The sequence below is a fragment of the Pseudochaenichthys georgianus genome, chromosome 20, assembly GCF_902827115.2.
Source record: "Pseudochaenichthys georgianus chromosome 20, fPseGeo1.2, whole genome shotgun sequence".
Lineage (NCBI taxonomy): Eukaryota > Metazoa > Chordata > Actinopteri > Perciformes > Channichthyidae > Pseudochaenichthys > Pseudochaenichthys georgianus.
In genome coordinates this window covers 4,303,232-4,321,018 of record NC_047522.1, presented here as the reverse complement: position 1 = coordinate 4,321,018, position 17,787 = coordinate 4,303,232, and positions in this window count along the sequence as shown.

The following is a 17,787-nucleotide window of genomic DNA, read 5'->3' as shown; positions in this document are numbered from 1 at the left end:
CCTTGTCTTTTACGTGGCGTTTCCCCACCAATTAGTCTGGAGGATGCTCCTAATGGGCCGCTGCAGCGATGTTTCAGGCGAGGCTCTTTGCTCTTTGGTGTGCCGGAGTCAAGGGGTGCGGGTGATACAGCGAGACAGGCGAGATGAGGGATAATGTGAGATAGATTGACAACCACAAGAAGGCATTAGGCAAATGGCATCATTAAAAAGTGCAGTTACCTGCGCCAGGCTTCATGTGGCGTCAGATGAGAGGGAGAAAGGGGGGAACACATCGGGGCCTTGAGCCCCAAGCTTTGCTGCTCTGGAAATGTTGATCTTCTTGCTCTTCTTCTTCTGTTTTAATATCCTCCACCACTTGGCTTTCAGGCACGCTCAGGAGCTAGAGACCAAAGGAGAGGCGCTTCGTCCCTTTTTGATGCGGTGTGAGTGTGTGTGTGTGTGTGTGTGTGTGTGTGTGTGTGTGTGTGTGTGTGTGTGTGTGTGTGTGTGTGTGTGTGTGTGTGTGTGTGTGTGTGTGTGTGTGTGTGTGTGTGTGTGTGTGTGTCAGTGAAAGGAAGTACTGAGATCCTGATGAAAAGGATTAAGCAATTTAAACAGCTAAAAGGTGTTTTAAAAAGATATAAAGCTTTATGGGCTCACACATTGAACTCATGTTTGATGTGGAAACCAATAACCATGACTTTTGAAGTGATTTGTAATTATGATAAAGTCATATTTTTACTATTATCTTTGTCTGGACATGGCTTGATTTAATTAAATCAAAGTAATTTAACTTTTCATTAAAGTGTGGACTGACAGCCACAAGGCCTTTACAATCAAATTGACAAAGACAACTGTATGTATCTTTTGCCTTTGACACTGCATATGTGTGTGATTTTGGGTTGCGCATGCCATGTGTGTCTGTGTACGTGTGTAGGCACATATGACCGTCCTCTGTTAGTGCACTTTTTGTAAATGGCAGCCCAGGCAGCCAAGGAGAAAAGGGAATGTGAAATCATTTGACTGCAGAGATTCCTGCTGGGGTGCCTCTGGCAGCAAGTCACACACGCACACAGACACACACACACACACACACACAGACACACACACACACACACACACACACACACACACACACACACACACACACACACACACACACACACACACACACACACACACACACACACACACACACACACACACACACACACACACACACACACACACACACACACCCACACACACACACACACACACACACACACACACACACACACACACACACACACACACACACACACACACACACACACACACACACACACACACACACACACACACACACACACACACACACACACACACACACACACACACACACACACACACACTGCAACACCTTTTATTTATGTATAGCTCAAACGGAATATTACAATGAGTAAGTACAGTAATGTTCAACCTGTCGTTAAACCCTTTCCTGCGCTTTCCGACTGCTATTTAGTTGATTTCTTCTTTTATTTTACACCACAATAAATACTTCACAAATAGGACACTTACACAATCTAAATACTTGGATTGGGAACACTATCATTTGTATTTTGTGCCTCTCCTGTGTCATGTTTATATGCTTTAATGTTCAAAAAGCATCTTTATTTTTCTTGTACTGCCTGTGCTGCAGCACCTCTTTTCACCCCCTGTCTGAAACCAGAGCCCTGATGGTTTGCTGTCCGGGCTCTGTTGTGATTGGTCCACTGCTTAGAGATGTCCCGCCCCTTAACCTATCAAGTACAATGTGTTGGAGTCCAATGGAATCCCATGACAATTGGTACATGCATTCCTGGTCCCTAGAGGATGGATCCTAAAGACTTCGGTGTTCTTCTGATTTCCCCCTTGTGCCACCAGCATGCCCAGATTTGTCCTTATCAGTTGTCACTTGCTACAGCATATTTGCAAATTACCATGAGCAATATTGATGTTGCATGTGTGTCACTTCCAGAGGTCTACACCTGATGAAACAGTTTTCTCATTCCAAACACAAATTGGTTTCTGGCACTAAGCGTAGTCCAAGACTGAGGAAGTGTTCTCCTCATGATTGTCACAGACCGACAACTGGCTTGTTCCCGGGTGCAATAGACCAATGAATGAATAATGAAATAAATAAAATCAATGCCTCGCACATGTTTCAAATCCATAAACCTATCTAATCGGCTCGGCGGAGAAATGGAAAGCAGTTGAGGCCTCACTTTCTCAGCGTTCCACCATTATGTAAATTGAGGCCAATCAAACTGCCGCCATGGAGAAGCTTTGTAATAGAGGGTTGATTAGCTAGGCGGCTTTGAATCAGCCATAAAAAGAGTCATATAAATGGGTAAATTCAGCCCGGCATAATTTAGCCCAGTGAACTTAATTTGACTCTGAAGTCACACTGTGTTATACATAGGAACATTATGGTAACCATCAATGTTCAGTTGGAATTTATCTTTTTATCTTTGATGTTATTAATGGGTTTAATGCTAATTCAGCTTAACTTTCACATCAGTATATCTGTATCACCAAAAAGTCCCCGTGACATTTTTAAGGAAAATCCATAAAACTCATATATAATCACGGTAGGTATATTCAGGGACCTTTCCAGATTTGACAGCAACCAATGAGATCTGAAATAATGTACCACTTATTTTCAATCATTACAATTATAAGCATGCAGTTTGTTTCTGGCTTTCACCACTTCCAATCCTGCTTTAGCAAACTCTGCTAAACACCCTCTCTCCTCTCTGCCCTTGTTTGTTTTCAACGTCCCCTTCCAGTGTCAAAGATAGGTCTGGCCTGTTTGTTTGTCCTTGTGTGTCCCTCCGTCTTGGCCAAAGACATGTCCCTGATTAGAAATAGGTGAGTGAGCACTTCCTCTAGTTGTGTCCCCTTTGACTTGTCGTTGTCCTATTTAGTGTTGTTAGCCAACGATATCACTCTGGCGTTTCCCCTTGGTGACGGTAAACTGCTGTTTCTCCCGACCTTGTTGCACATCGAGCCAGGTTGCAGTTTAGTTTGGTCTTCAGTGGACGTGTCCCTCATTTGTGTTTCTGTTTAGAGGAGGCATTGAGGTTACTGTATGTGAGTAAATAATGCCATGCCAGGGTAAAGCTGTACCAAATATTGAAAAACACATCCTTGTAGTGATGCAGCAAAATCATAAAGACTTGCGACTCGAGTTGGAGTCCAACACCAATTCCTGTCACTAGAAGCAGAGCGGGGGGGGGGGGGGGGGCAAATGCAGAGGCAACAGGAACCTTCAACATAGAGACTTTCATTTAAAGTATAACCGGTCAAGGCAAAAGAGAACAGAACTTCCCGAACAACACAAACAAAATCCAACCAAGGACAAACAACAACCAGGACCGAAATACAAGCAGAGCTAATGAGGGGGTGAGGTGTGCAAAAGGTCAGGTGGTTGCAGGGATAATTGGACACAGGTGGAACCAATAAGGCCCGAACAGACAATCAAGCCAAGCGGGAAAACACACAGAGATAGGAAGAAAACACACACACCGAGACAGGGTTTTTCACAAAATAGAGAAAATACAAAACAGAAAATCACGCCAAATACTCGTAATGTGTCTTGGATTTGAGACCAATTTAAAAAAGTTATTCAAAAATAGTGCAACAAATTGATTAATTTCCTGTATCAACTTAAGCTAACTGTTCATTCCCAGCAGGTCGATACATAATTTCATAAATCCACCTTGTTTGAACCAACTTTTTTAAAAGTTGTGTAAAAAATCTACATGGTGGTCGAGGAAAACAAATTGTTAGAAAAAGTGAGGCTTACAAGTAGCTAAAGGAGGCATGGTATGACTTGTTTTAGAACTTGAGACTTCATGTAGGACCTACAGTGTTGTGCTAGTTACTGAAAACCAGTAACTAGTAACCAGTAACTAGTTACCATTACTAGTTACTTCATTTCAAAAGTAACTCAGTTACTTTACTGATTACTTACACCAAAAAGTAATGCGTTACTGTGAAAAGTAACGTTTTAGTTACTTAAAAAAAGGGCTCCCATTATATTAATGCCCTTATAGCCTTCATTTCAGTACTGTTATTGCATTGGAGAATAATACAATCTGTTGATCAACTTGACTGGATCTGGATAGCATCGATATTAGCTGGCTTTACATTTGTGTATATTCTTTCTCCAGGTAGTTGGAAAAAGTGTTTCATATGCCGTGTGCCGCCCAGACATGCTATCATGCTAACTAGCTCCCTGAAAGCGGGTGACTCCACTGTAGCAATAGCCTGCATGTGTTCTACAACATACCGTGCAATGGCTTTATCGACTTTTCCCTGGCTAGCAGTCCCTTGGTTAAAATCCAGCCGCTGTTGCTTAGGTGCAGGTGGAGGTGGAGTGGCGTCGGCTGAGTCTCTGTGGTCTTAAGGCCCTGACACACCAACCTGATTTTGGGAGTCAGAGGCCGTCAGGCATTCGCGGCGCCGTAGTCAGGTTGGTGTGTCCCGCACCGTCGACCGTGACACGCCTTATTTGGACTGCCAGACCCGATGCATGGCCGATTCAACATGTTGAATCGGCCATGCATCGGGTCTGGCAGTCGGACCAAATAATCACTCTGATTGGCTGTTCAGCTAGCAAATCAGTGCATGAGAAGCGAAGCGGAAGTGAGGGACGTAAACAAACGATTTAAGAAGGCACACACAGACTGCTATTCATTTTCATCTCATCATGGCGATCTGGAATGATGCAAACGAAGACCTGCTCATCACCTAGATCCAGGAGAGGCCAGCTCTGTATGATATTACGGAGAAAAGATACTCTTCTTCTTCTCTGTCTTCCGGTTGTTGCCTCTTTTGAATGACGAATACACACTACCGCCGCCTGCTGGTAAGGAGAGTTATTGCCACTCACGCACTGAAGTCGGTGCGGTGTGTTCCCGTGCGACACATGGCCAAAACGGCCAGGCAACAGCCGACTTCAGCGTCGGCTAGTCCTCTGGTGACTGCTTGGTGTGTCAGGGCCTTTAGCTACTAGCTTCGTCCCAGCATGTTGTTTTTGCAGATGTTTTAAGAGATTTGAATGACTGGTTTGGGCAGTAGATATGCTCTTTCACCCGCCAGGAGTCCAGGACACAACTTACATTTAACTAAAACGTTCTTTTCTTTGTGCTCGACAAAACTGAAATAGTGAGAATATCTCCAGGTGGAGAAACTAGACTTGAGCTCCGCCGCCGCCATGATAGTCTTGTTAGTAAACAACACAAACACGCCCACAGCCCGTCTCCGCATGTGACACAGGAAGTATTTAAGTACATTTACTCAAGTACTTAAGTACAGTTCTCATCTCTGTTCGCCTGGCTGTTGACTATATAAAAAAACTAACGCAGTAACGGAGTAACGCACCATGTAGTAACGGTAACTGAGTTACTGAATTCTAAAAGTAATGCGTTAGAGTACTCGTTACTGCCAAAAATAACGGCGTTACAGTAACGCGTTACTTTGTAACGCGTTAGTCCCAACACTGAGGACCTATGACTTGAACTTGAGTTGATGGAAGATTTGGGATTTACTTGCAAAACAATGTATAGCTCTGCCATGAAGAGATATGTGTTTATGACACTACTTTTATTAAACTGATCCACATGTTCTCTCCCGTTGATTACTGCATGCCTTCTTGTATTCAATAACTCCTCACTGAGGTGGACTGGTACACAGGGCAGTGACAGTGCATATCTGTTTTAGTGAGTCTTTGCCTCTTCTCACCTCGCACCCGCGAGCTTTTCTCATCTCGGTATATAAAGCCACTTTGTATGGCTATGTGCATATCTGCAGGCGGCACACCTTGTTGTACACATATCATTTGGTCTAGTGGCAACAGACCCAGAAGACAGTAAAAATGTCTCACACACACACACACACACACACACACACACACACACACACACACACACACACACACACACACACACACACACACACACACACACACACACACACACACACACACACACCACACACACACACACACACACACACACACACACACACACACACACACACACACACACACACACACACACACACACAATGATACATATCTGCCTCCAGAGGTCCCCTTCGCTCTCTTTCATCTTTTATTCAAAAGTGCTGAGTGGGAATAAAAGATTGGACAATACAGTGAGAGTGACGGGGGGGAGGGCGGTGTATCTGTGGGTGGTGAAGACATTTGCGTACTCATCTTTTTTCCGCCTGCTGTCGGCAGGGGGGACCTCTAATCATGTTTTTAGTAGTGTTTACTAATGTTTCATTCATTAAGCGTCAGCCGCCGCGCGAGAGTCATCATCCATCCGCCAAAGTGGAGGTTATTATCGCCTTAAATCATCTCACAGTGTACCTGTTTGGTCGGCTGTCAGCGGCCAAGGGAGGCCAGCCCGTTAGCCCCCGGGGGAGAGAGGCTGTCACTCTCCCTCTCTCTGCTCCTCTCCATCCTTCATTCTTATGCTTCCATATTACTGCTTCCTCTTGTTGCATCCATTTCTTTCTTTCTCTGCGTATCACATACCTGATATTACTGTCATAATATACCATTATGCATTTCTAACTGCACTGCAAAACTATATTAAACTATAGTGTGCTGGTTAGATTAAAGTACATATTGATTGAACCTATACTGTAGCATAAAAAAACATAATAAAAAATAACTTGAAAATGAAATTCTTCATTGTGTGGACTACAAGCATTAGGGCCTACAATTGTCCTTGCTGCGCCAGAATGCTTTGTCTGCTGAATGTGCCCTCTAGCAGTCACACGCACACACACACACACACACACACACACACACACACACACACACACACACACACACACACACACACACACACACACACACACACACACACACACACACACACACACACACACACACACACACACACACACACACACACACACGCACGCACACACACACACACACACGCTCTCCATCTCCATTCTGTTCTTCCTTCTATTCATCTCTACCCTCCCTCTCTCTCTCTCCCTCTTCCTCTCGCTGCCATCCTTCACTTTTTGCTGCTCAGCACAGCAATTATCGCCCCACCTCGCATTGCGGTGACCTCTGAGATGATTAAGTGAGATTACCTGTACAGTACTTGTGGCGAGAAGCATGCTGTGAGACATGTTGTCTGTGTGTGTGTGTGTGTGTGTGTGTGTGTGTGTGTGTGTGTGTGTGTGTGTGTGTGTGTGTGTGTGTGTGTGTGTGTGTGTGTGTGTGTGTGTGTGTGTGTGTGTGTGCAGGATACAGTACCTACAGTCGTCTTTAGCCACAGGGCAGGTGAGCCCCTAGCTGCTTACTGTACGTTCGAGGGATGTGTAGCCTAGCATACAAATGCAGTTTATCATCTGAGGCCTCAATGAATGTAAAAGAGAAAACAAAAAGTAGAATACTCACTTAGTTCAAAAAGCACATTACATAACAAGATATGGATGCACCAATGAGGCCCAAATGTGTTCAATGTATTAAGAACTGAGGACATTTTGTATGTGCTTCTAAAAAACATTACAGATAATCTACCCTACGGAACAAGAAATCTATACATTGGGCAAGATGTATTAAAAGTCTTTCCTCACACCCCAATTTGAGAGCCCATGCCTGTGTTGGGGCCGTTGTTTCATTACAATATGCGTCTCATTAGGTGTTCGTTGCTCAGCACCACCTCCGGGTGGAACTTACACTAATGAGGACACTACATCTAACGAACATCCTCCTCCCTCTGTCCTTAATTACAGCGCTGTGCCTCTCCCCGAGCCAACGCGGCACCCAGAGTTGCAGCAAAAAATCGGAAACACAAGAACCACGCACAGACCTCCTCATCCCCGAGAGCCGAAACAGAAGACACATGTCCGCGTTGTCGCTGCACCGTGTGTAGCACGAGGTTGTGTGTGTCTGTTGTGTAGGCAAGAGGGTGTTTGTTCTTTACACGGTGAGCTGTGCTATTATTTGATATTAGTGGAAACAAGCTGTAGGCTCCTGGGTAGATTGGTGATTAAACATGCAGTTACAAGTCCATGCGTGTCGCGCAGTGCGTCAGTGGATAATAACTTAACAAGGAATATAATGACTGATACACTTGCTATTTACATACTGATGTAACCACCGCAGCAGGGCCTGGTTTAATTGTACTGTAAACAAAGTTTTATTTGTTTTTTAAGGGAAGAGACATTGTTTTCCCCACAGTTGGCCTTAAGAAAGTACAAAACATGGAGCTGTATGACATAAAGAAACATGTTTTTCTATGATGTTAACATGATGACAATAAATCACGTGATGTTTATCTGCTTGAAGCCTTTTGTTGCAGAATGGTATGACTTTAGATAGGACCTCATCATCCAGAGCTTCTTGTTTCAGTTGAGGATAAAAACTCTGTGATACAAATGCACACTGAGTCTCATATGACAGTTAAGGAGGTAGACTAAAAACAATATATCACATTGCTTAAAAATACTTCAGTAGATGCATGACGGCTCTGTCAGTTTTCCATTTTAACTTGATTTCCAGGCTCGAGTTTTGTTTTATTAAAATCACAGTAGAAAAGATGCCTGGTGACCTAAATATGTGTTATACTTTGTTCTATCTACAATTCCTGACAAATCGATGCACTAATTATAATTCATTCCTTATGATTCAATAAATCATTTAACTAGCTGCTAAGCCCTTTAAAGGATGAGTGCAGCTATCCTCAGTAATAGGCATGAATTATGAACAGAAGCTGTTGACCGATTCTCGGCCACAATAACACAGCTCTAATTGGTCATTTTCAGCTTCTGAAGACCTCCACCACGCGGACATGCTTCCGGGCCTACATTTCCCATGAGCACCCGGGGTTATTATGTGCAGATTCATAACAATTTCTCAAAGATTGACCCATGGTAGAGGCCGCTGGCTTCTCCTCCCTCTCAGGCTTGGCGAGGATGTGAGACCACTAATTAGGGCAAAGGGGAGATACTGTAGTATGCCTAAAACTTTTGTTCATTTTCATTTTCCTTTCTCTCTCTTCTTCCTCCCCGGGGATGTTCTCTAATAGCTGAATTAAGCTGGGCCTAGTTAAATTGATGTATAGTACAGTTAAGGGGAGACTAACCCTAACCCTAGGTGGATAGGGTTGAAAATATTAACAAATAGTTCCCAACATGACAGATTATGTTTTCGGGAATGTTAAGATAGACAAATAAGGCATTATCTAGTTGTACATTTAGTAGAAATCTCATTTAGTAGAAATCTACAGAGGCATATCAAAATAAAAGTGTAATAAAAGATAAATGTCTTAAACTGAATTGGAGATGGTTTTATTTTTGGTAATCAAAAAGGGAACAAGATGATATCAAAATCTTAAATTTGACTAGTTAACATATTTTGGTCTTGGATCTCACTTTGAATCCAGCCATGTCTTTGAATGCACCACTGTATATTTATGTGGGTTGTGTACAAAGACCCTCCTAGGTTAAAGCGTCCTCTTATTCCTCCTTCCCTCCTCCACTCTCCTCTCCCTGCACTCTCAGCCTTTATTTCCTCTTCCTTGCTGCGTCTCTGCTACCAAGAGCGCCCACAGCTCGTAATAAAAGGCGTAGGATTTTAAATTAGAAATTAATTTGGATAATTTTTCTCCAACGAGCACTCTCCTCCTGCCGGTCCTGCCAGAAATACTGTATGTTAATATATCATATTAAGTAATTTCTGGGCCCAGATACACATGGAATGAGAGAAAGTGAGTGTGTGTTTTTTATGTGTGTGTGCGCGCACGTGTGTGTGTGTGTGTGTGTGTGTGTGTGTGTGTGTGTGTGTGTGTGTGTGTGTGTGTGTGTGTGTGTGTGTGCGTGCGTGTGTGACAGACTCATCAAGGTTGGATCTTTAATTAGCAAGGTTGGCTCTTTGGGCATGCTCAGTGCAGTAGCACCTTAGCACTGCCGTCACTTAGAGCACCTTGGAACCAGAGATGACAAGCTTAATATAGAAGAGGGGGGTCGGGTGGGGGGTCGGTGAGGTAAGAGGCGAGCACCTTTGAGAGATGGAGGATGGGTAGAAAGGAGAGACCAAGAACTAGAAAAGAAAAAGAAAACGGATGAGGATTAGGGAGTGTTTCTTCCTATATGTTCCAACTGTTTTCGCTACTTTGTGGCAATGGAAATAAACATAACACTGATATCACCTTTTATGCTGATATAGCAACTTGCTATAGTTTTTTTTTACCCATCCAACATATAGCCATACATGTGATAGAAGGCCATCATTCACTCCTTTGGCTCTATTTCTGAAGGAAACACTCTTTAGCTGCTTAATGCTCTACCAGCTGTAGTCGTCCTGTTGTATTACCAAATATACCTGTGCTGTTCAAGCTTGTGTGCGTTTCATCCAATGGTATATGAGCGTATTTCCGTGCTCTGATGAACTGAATCATTCCCCCACTATGCAGAGAGAAAGATGGACATAATACGCTTTGCTACTGCTGCACACGCTGGGAATTGAATGGGGAGAGAAATGTCATGGCAGCACTGGGGGTGGAGTGAGCTGAGTGGAACCGGTGTGTGTGTGCGCGAGTGTGTGTGTGCACGTGTAAGCGACTACAACCTGAGATCAACTTCACATTAAGAAGTGCCCCGTGGGTAGTTTAACAACGAGAGGCTGGGAAGAAATATGCATGGCAATGAGACAGAGAGCGGCGAGGTGATGGACGCACATATCACGCTGTGTGTTTTGACCAAACACTGTTTAATCTGTTATGGATTTTTCTCACCTTCTCTATGATCCTCTCTATCTCCCGCCCCGCATGCTTGACACTTTTTATGTGGCTCTCCTCAGGTCTAGCGACTTTCCATGCCTCGTGGCCGGTGATTAAACAGTGTGTCATGATTCAAAGTCAAATCTGCTCCGCCATGCAGCGGGGAGCTGTCATCTTGCATGTTTTAGGAATCAAATTAGTTTTCAGAGTCTCCTGAATAGTGCCCCCCCCCCCCCCTTCCGTCCTGACTGGCCACCAAATCTTCACAGTTTATCAAATGTTTTCAAGAGGCACCCAGAGGACTCTAGTTGAAGGGAGAGAAACAGAGCATTCCCAATTACAAAATGCCCTTTGAATCCTCAATTGTGGAAAGACAAACTGCAGTTAAAAGGGACTCCAAAGCATCTTTTGCATTATTAACAACCATGATGTAACAACAAAACAACTTTTAGGAGAGGGGGGACAAGCTTACAATGTGCCAACTGCGCCTCTTCATTGAAAAAACACGTACAAAATCAGTGGCGATAATGCATTTCACAAATGTTTAATTAGCCTGTATTAATCAAAGGCTTTCCTCTCCCCCTTCTCTTCTATCTCTTCCTCTCCCCCTTTCTTTCTTTCTCTCTTCCTTTCCCTTTTTCTTTTTGTGATAGATCTGCAGCATGACCCCCAGTTAATTGAAACCCAGGAGACTCTTCTTGCATAAAATCAGATTTATCTATCCATAAAAGGATTTCGTTAAAAATAGTCCAAATCCAGTGGCTCACAACTAAAAGCCTGCAGCTACCGAGGCGAGTCTGGCTCCAACCCCTTTCGCCCTCTCTCAGTCGCCACGGTGAAACAAGTGCTGCCTACTGCTAACTAGCTAGGGACCCATTAATTAATTGCAGGAAAACACAGACATTATGTCTGTGGGGCACATTTTTTTTCCTCCCCAAAAAGAAAGAAACGACTGTGTGTGTGTGTGTGTGTGTGTGTGTGTGTGTGTGTGTGTGTGTGTGTGTGTGTGTGTGTGTGTGTGTGTGTGTGTGTTTGTGTGTGTGTGTTGTCCCTCATCCACAGCTCTTCTGAACTGTCTCGAATGTCCCCCAGACTATAATAAGAGGAAACTAATGATGGGCCGTAGTGATAATGAAAAACCATGCATCAAACAAAACACTGATTGTACGAGACAGGTCAAATGAATAGCTGGCAGAGTGGTAGTGAGACTGTCCACTGTTGCTGTTTTCTACCAAGAAGCAGGAAGTGGTCCATTACTGGTAAACAGAAATGAGTTGTACGCAAATATTTAAAAGTTGAGTCAAAGATCATTCACTCTACCGCTGCACCTAAAGTTAATCTTGCAGGATGGGAACACACATTGAAATTGAAGACACTCAAGAAGAACTTCAGATATGAAGTCATTGGCTGTTGCCCCTGCATGTTTATTGCCACTACAGTAGTCGGTTGGGACCGATAGTGGCTCGTGTCCAAATACCTCTGGATTTATAGCACCCCTTTTACTCCCCCATGGTGAAAAAGAGGTGTTTGGATCAGCTCCAGCGATATTGGTGCTGCCACGCCTTCTTTAGTTATTTGGGAAGCAGGGGAGGGTTCAGGAGCTGGGCATACTAATTAAAGCGGACTGGGAGAGAATGCATAGGAAGAGCAGGGAAGTCCAGCCTGGGGGGGGGGGGCTATTATGGATGCAACACCCTGAGGACAAAGTCACATATGGGCCTCTCTATCTGTAGGCTCCCCTTTTTAATTCACTATCATTAAGTATAACCTCGCTGCCATGCAACCACTAACATTGTGGGAAACAACAGCACGATTACACTGTGACGTGCATGTGCCTGTTTGTGTGGATTCATGTGGGTGCGTGTGCATATTTCTGCATTTATTTGAGTGTGTGCGTGCGCCTTGTTTGGCTCTGAAGTGATACATGATGCGGCTGTGTTGTCTCTCCAATCAGTGCTCCCAGCCTCCCCCCTTCTTTGCTTCTGCAGGAAATTAATAGGCGGTTGCCACTGATGCGTTAAATTGCTTTGCGTTGGGCACCGCAGACAACTGGATTATTTATTCTTTGTATTCTCCATTTTGGAACAACTGCCTTCTGCTTTGCTATTGTTTTTAAATGAGATCTTGTTTCCCAGTGTAGCGGTAAGAGATACTGTATGTAATTGTTCCAAAGCGTCACATGGTTGGAGGTTTGCTATTCTGTCTTCTGATATTTGATCAAAGATTTATTTAGCCTTTTTTATGAATACCTTAGAAAATGATTCCCAAAATATTAATTAAAAAACAAAAAGAGCCACATTTGCTACCAGTTAAACATCTACATGGTGCATTGTCAAAGGTTTATGGTTTCATAAAAGGATAGAAAGGATCATATCTAATAACTATTAAACTTACTGCTTGCCAAGCTTGGATCTATTAGCTTTATATTTATGTTGGCATTATTAAAATAAATCTATTCTCAATGCCATTCAGTAGGCCAACTGTCTGGAGCACCAACCGGTCAAAGTCCGTCTGCACTAAGACAACTTGTAGACTGAAAAATAAGAATTCTATAAAGGGCATCACGATTCTTCTCCAAATGGACAACAACGATGATTTAGGATTTTTTTAAAGACTTATGTCATGGAAAATCCACCGTTTTATACTGCCCTTAAATCACACATGTTCAAGCACACTGACTGTCCTCTCACACTTATTGAGAGACTAATTAGGAGAAATTCCCAATAGAAACCCTACAGCTATCTGCAAAAGGTGTACTTTTATTGTCAATCAACTTTAATAATAATCAATTCATTTAAGTAGTTTTCAAACAGGGGCAACATTGCAATTGATTTGATGCAAATAATACTACTGCTAATTCAAACTATTGCCAAAAAATAATAACAAGGCTGATATTTTATTTCCTATCACGGAGAAAAATTATAATTTAACTTCTTGTTTACCTTGCAGCATGACGGCTCCTTACACACCAGCTGACATAAGCAGTCATTTATTTTGTGTTTTAGTTTTTATTTTCAGTGGCTCTGCTTCTGTATATGTGTACCAGTGAAGGCAGGAAAGAAAGCCTGCTGTTTGCCTCTGCATGGAGGTCTGCTCTCCCCCCACCGGACCACTGTCACCGGGAATCTCCTTCAAGCCCCTGCTGCTGCCTGGCCTGGCATCGCCTCACGCTGCCTCCGCACATATGCATGTCATGTGGTGTCAGCGCCAAGGTGTACTCTGACGTTATGGGGCCTGATGGTAGCATATTCCCTGCTGATAGCGATGATTGCCAGGTATATCGCTGAGTGTGTGTGTGTGTGTGTGTGTGTGTGCCCTCTGAGCCCCCCCTTCACGTTATGGGTCTTTGCCCGAGCTGACTGCTTTGCCCCCTGCTCCTATGTGAGTCCGCAGTGAGGATTCAACATGGCAGCTGCAGGTTTATGAGGCCGCCGACTCTACACCCGTGTCCTCTATGCTCTATTTCACCTGGCTCTCCATCCTCTTGCCCCCGTTTCTTGCCCTTCTTCCACTAACCCTCCCATTTTTCCATGTGGCTGAGCTTGGAGTATAAAGGGGTGACTCAAACACTGTGGCTAGTGTACAGACTAGGATCATGGCTCTGCGGCTATTTCGCAACCCCCAGTTCAATTTAAAGAGAGTGCAAAATGGGATCCAATAGGGCTGCAAGATTAGGAAAAAAATACTCTAGAACTGCCACGAGTCACGATATTGGAGGGATTAATTAATGCCTCATTATTCTCATCATCATTGAAAGATATATTTAAAATGATCATGGTGCCATTTTTTTTAAAGAGGATCTGCAGCAAACAAAGATATGTTATTAAGACCGTAGAATAAGATTTGCAGGCGGGAACATCTATACAACAAAAAAATCCTTCATTCAGAATGAACCATAGTATGTAGATACATGGCATCCATGAAAGTTATTCAGATAAGGCCTTGGATGAGTTTTTTCCACTTGTATTAAAAACAGCACAGAGTAATATTCAACTTAGCTGTGATTTAATATGACATTTAGTAGATTTTCCTGTCGCCCACAGCGCAGGCCAGGGAGCACCCATGGGAATCTCCTCTCCTGGTACACAGTTAACATTCTGCATTTGTCCGGCACTCTGTAATTTATTGGATCTCATCTGTCCAGGCTTTGATTTATATATTGATTTGAAAAATAAATAAAAGTGATAGGAACCTGCATTGGGGTGTAATGATGGACTGTGTCGACATGCAGGAGTAGGGATATGAAACATTGGGAGGAAATTAGATATTATGCCCCCAAGACAACTGCAGCCAGCAGCACATTCATTATTGGCTGGATATTTATTATTAAGAATTTCTCTTCATGAGTGACTGCAGCGGAATATTTCGGCCCTGCTCGAGCTACCCAAAACGGTGTGTGTGTGTGTGTGTGTGTGTGCGTGCGTGCGTGTGTGTGTGTGTGTGTCTGTACAGTATCTGTGCGCGTTTGCATGCACGTGCATAAATGTTTTCTGCCATGTTGTCAGAGGATGCTGACAAGCTGAATACAAGAAGATATGGGTTGTCATGTGTTACTCTTTACATGACACACACACACACACACACACACACACACACACACACACACACACACACACACACACACACACACACACACACACACACACACACACACACACACACACACACACACACACACACACACACACAGCTGTACAAGCTCCTCAGGTAAAACAAAAAAAGACATGCTGTAGCACATGTTTAAAACGCCCTGATCTTGGTTAAACATCAAAAATACGTATACGATCAAATCAAATCCTCCATATTTCCACCTGACAGGACCACATTCATGGAAACAGTGTAGACAGCTGTTAAAAACCAAAGCTCCTTGCCAGGACTTCCTCCAGTTTTAATCACAGCACAGTGAATTTTAAACAGCAGTATAGAAGGGCCGCTGTCCAAGCCCCCAGAAATGTTATTTCATTTTTTCCCTCCCACCTCTCCGCTCTAATCCACTTCAATTATGTTTCCTCCCATTTCTCCTGATCACTTTACAGCTCAGCAGCACCTGTGCTAATTGTGGCGGCGATGATCGCTGATATGTTTTGCATCCTTAAAGGAGTTTGAGAGGGGGACGACAGATAAACATCTCGCCCCCGGGCTTTTGGAAAGCGTGGCTCAGTCTAGCAGATGGCCATCATATTATATGAGGAGAGCTTCTCGCTGAGGCTGGGGTACGGGTGGGTGGGGTGTAATGAGTCCGAGGTAGCAGGAGGAGGAGGAAGAGGTGGGGAGGGGGCTGATGTGGACAGGGAAGGATTAAAGGAAAGGAGGAGGGATGGGATGAAGGAGGGAAACTAAGGAAATAATAGAATGGATGTTATAGAGAAATACAGAAGAAATAAAGGATGAAAACATGAGGATAAGGAAGAAAAGGAAGGTGTAATATGTTTTGTAACCTACATGTAGCAATATATATATATATATATATATATCTTTTATTTTTGCATATTTCCTCCCTTGTTGAAAATAAGATAAGAATATTAAAACCACACACAGTACATTTGAAGCTACCATAGCATTCGGTTAGGTTAGCTTCGTTTAGCATAGCACAAAGACTGAAAACAGTGACACTGGCTCAGTCCAAAACAAAGAAAATCCACCTACCAGCATCTCTAAAGCTTACTTGTTAATGTGTTTTCCCTTATTACCTCAAACTGTTAAAATACCGTTAAACTACACATGCTTGCCCAGGGACCTCAAAGACTAGGAAGTTACTGCGCCTAGCAAATTAACGCTAGCAACTTCACATAAAACCAAAACAAACTGTCTAAAGGTTTCTTAAAAACATGACAAGTTCACACATTAAAGAACATGTGTTAGCATTGAGTCTCAACTCAATGCACTGCCCTTAACCAAACAACTGACTAGCCTACAGTCTTACTATTTGTTTATGTGTAGCTCCTATTTAGCAAAGGACGACAGGGATTGTGTGTGAATGTGTTAGTGTGTGTGAAAGAGAGAGCAGATCTGTCTGTATGTGTGTGTTGTACATGTCTTTGTGAGAGCGGCCGCGTATCCCTTACCTAGCCACCTCGCTGCCCCCACTGAACTGATTGCCCCCGTAATGAATGTGCTGCCAGCCCTCCCTGCTGTGGCTATCCGAGGCCGGGCCACATATTATATAGCAGGCCATCTGAAGTGGACCACATATTATATAGCAGGCCATTTGCTGGGATGATGAGCTCCGGACACCTCCCATTATTTATTGTGTGTGTGTGTGTGTGTGTGTGTGTGTGTGTGTGTGTGTGTGTGTGTGTGTGTGTGTGTGTGTGTGTGTGTGTGTGTGTGTGTGTGTGTGTGTGTGGTTGGTTGGTTGGGGGTGGGGGGGGGTTGAACAATGAGGTGGCAGTTGGAGAATGAAAAATAGAAAAGGTAAAGACAAAATAGTTCAGATGCTGGCCTATCTATATTTAAACATTATTTTGTTTCATTTTTATGAATCACAGTCATCGCCTTCTAAACACTTAAAGTCACTTCTGCTTAAAAAAGAAAACATGTTTGTTTAAAACAATATAAAACAGCTGACTTCAGTGAGAGGCAAATTCCTATGTGGCTTTGAAAAATAGCTGAAATCCTCAGCGTTCTAACAGGGGCCAGCCTGCTTTGTTACGTGTGTTCTCCTGGTGCTAAAAGACAAATGATGTACTTTGCTTTGGGTCAACTGGGCTTTCCCATCCCATAATGACCTTTCAGGGAGCTGGAAGAGAACAGCAGTTCCCATGGCGATGAAGCAGGACTGTACGGCACATGTCAAACCTATATATAATGGCAAACTAATGTTGTAACACTGCGACCTCTCGACCTATAATGGACTGCTTTACTGTTCATCAATCATATAAAAACATATGCTTAACACGGTGTCGTAAATAAAGCCTTTTGAAAACTAAAATGTTTTCCCCAATAAGAATCTGCAGCCAAACAAGAAAGTCATTTCCTGTTTTCAATCTAGTTACACGCTCCCCATATGTTCGACACAGGAAAACTTCTG